We start from the raw sequence: 2,984 nt of genomic DNA on the forward strand, positions 1-2,984 counted from the left end.
ACCCCTCACAGGAAACTTTCTGCATTTTTAGATTTTCAAAAAACGTCCCCACCTTGACACGAGTCCCCACGAGTCTGTGTGTAGTCTGGTTTAAGTCCCCACCAGGATATATAAACCAGTACACACACTCACACACACACACACACACACACACACACACACACACACACACACACACACACACACACACACACACACACACACACATATACATATACATACATATAAGATAAGAGAACACACAAATAATGATGGTGACCGTGAAATGGAAGTGCGTGTAGGCCAGTAATATGGTATTGCAGTGAGGCTCTTTCACAGTTTGATGTCATGTTTTTGCATTTGTCCTTGGATTAAATAATCCTCTCATATTTGTGATTCTGCAGTAAGCCTCATAATATGTGCAACCTAAAGGGCTTTATACTGACTTTAAGCTCTGGACTTTGTGTCTTCAAAGAACCTTTGTTCATATATTAATTTGAATAATTGTAAAAAAAAAAAAAAAAAATTAGAAATGCTATAAATGGAAATACAAAACGAACGATTGAATATGATTGCGTGCTGGTTAGAAAATGTTTCATTCATGCATTATTTCAACAAAATTTGCCTAGTTTAATGCAGCGAGAGGCTTTGAAAATGTGAAAGTTTCTAAGGTTCATGTGCTCTCATTTTCTTTCTCTTTCTCTCTGTGTAATGTGAACATACGGCGAAGGTGTGGCTTCTCACATATTCGCCCTGAAGTGTGGTCTACCTGTACATAATTAATAGAGCACTTAAGTCCTTTCCTCGTCAGGACTAATTTGTTCAGCAATGTTGCGTCATGCCTTGTAAAGCAGAACACATTGTAGCCTTAAAGCACCTAGGGAAATGTTTTTTTTTTAAACCTCTTTTCATAAATGCATATTAGTCCACCTTTGTTCTAGGCGTCCCGAAGATAAATGTATCCGCAGTGATAATAAGTAAGTGTTTGCAGGCACATAATAGTAAGCGCACGTTTATTTCCCCCCTTCCTTCTTTACTGCTTCCTTCCTTCTGCATTTCATTATTCCCACACATCCTTTCTTCTTGGATGAGTTTCTAGAACATTTAATAAGTCTGAAATATTGTATTATGGAACTCTGATCTATGCATTTTTTGAAAGTAAAGAGCTATCTAATTCGACTTTGAGATTGTACTTCAGCTCAGCGCAAAATTGTAACCCAGAGCTCTCAGGCTGTTATTATACCTGCTGTCTCCATCAGAAATATAGGAGCTGGCGATATGCACTTGCTTGAGTAGCACTTGTGGAGAGAACAGTCAGAGAGTTTCCTTATTGTACGCCAGTGTTACAGCGTCTCTTTAGTACTGCTATATAATATCTGTGTTAATCACATTCATATATCATGCTGCTTCTCGTAATACAGAATACCTGTTGTAAGATCCAGAGAGAAAATGCTTATCTGTACAGTATTTAACCTCCTCACCTCTACTAATGGTTATACAAGGTTAACAAGAACATCTTGGCAATTTCATTGATATCTTTAAAGGAAAGATCGGAGTGCTTTGGGGTTATTCAACGTCAATAAGAGTATCTTGGCAACGTCATAGATTTCCTTAAAGGTAAAGTGTGTCATTTCTGCACCACTAGAAACACTACATGGAATTGCAAAAATAAGGTTTGTTTTCCCGAATGCTCCTCCTGTCTGTCATTGTGTTGGTTTAATAAATATGATGTTACTTCATGCACTGTCAACCATTTGAAAGGAAGGTTAATACCCTGGAGATTTGGTGATGGCATGAGTTTTTAATGGTGTAACTCACAGGTTTACAGCAGGAATCAAGCTTCTTGGTGAGAACTGAACAGTGTGTGTCATCTTGTAGTATGATATCGGTCTGCAGCAGGGAAACAAGCTAGTCACCTTTTGGTGAAGTTTGCTGTTTTGAATCCAAAATAGGACATTTGTGTAGATCTGATGAGTTTTTAAAACTGGGGGAGGGGTGTCAAACTGAAACCAAACTTGGCTCTGTTCATTTTTTTTCTTTTTTAATTTCATGTTCCGCGTTTTATTGTGCATGATTCACGTTACTTAAAATAAAAAAGGGTTTGTTTTTGTCCTCTTTTGTCATATGTAATACGTTACTCTGCTTCTGAAAAATGGGGAAGTCTTCACCTGACCTCAAAAATTCCTTGTACTTTTTTTAACCACTCTCCTATTCTAGCATACTCTACTGATCATAAGGTTGGGGTCAGTAAGATTATCATTTCTATTTTTTGAAAGAAATTCATACTTTTACTTAGGAAGGAAGCATTAAATTGATCAAAAGTGTCCGTAAAAACATTTATAATGTTACAAAAGATTTATTCATAATAAAAAAAAAAAATAAAAAAATGTAAGTTTCACACAAAAAAAGAAAACATTAAGCAGCACAACTGTTCTCAACATTGATAATAATAATAAGTAATGTTGCTTGAGTAACAGATCAGCATATTAGAATGATCATGTGACACTGAAGACTGGCGTAGTGGCTGCTGAAATTCAGCTTTGCATAACAGGAATTACATTTTAAAATATTTTTAAATAGAAAGGAGTTCTTTTAAAATGCAATAGTATTTCACAATATTACTGTTTTTATTGTAGTTTTGATTAAATAAATGCATCCTTTGTGTGCATTACCCACTTTTTACGATCAAATCCAGTCATGCATTTCTTTTTATTGAATATCCTGTTTTTTTATTCTGAAATACATCCTATTATGTCAACAGAGCAGGTTGCAAATGGAAACATGTTCTCATTAAATGAAGAACGTATAGTTAGCATGTTGTCATGATCACTGGAAATTGAGTTGCAGAATTCACCCACGTACAGTTCCAGACAAATGCTTTGTTTCCTCATATCTACCCAGTATTGGTGTCAGACCATACATTGTGCATTATTTACAGTAAACAACTTACATGGGCCATTCTCAGTCAATTGTTTCATACTCCACATGAATGTTATTGTTTGCCT

Source organism: Sinocyclocheilus grahami, unplaced genomic scaffold, assembly GCF_001515645.1.
Source record: "Sinocyclocheilus grahami isolate Dianchi unplaced genomic scaffold, SAMN03320097.WGS_v1.1 scaffold308.1, whole genome shotgun sequence".
In the NCBI taxonomy this organism is placed as follows: Eukaryota; Metazoa; Chordata; class Actinopteri; order Cypriniformes; family Cyprinidae; genus Sinocyclocheilus; species Sinocyclocheilus grahami.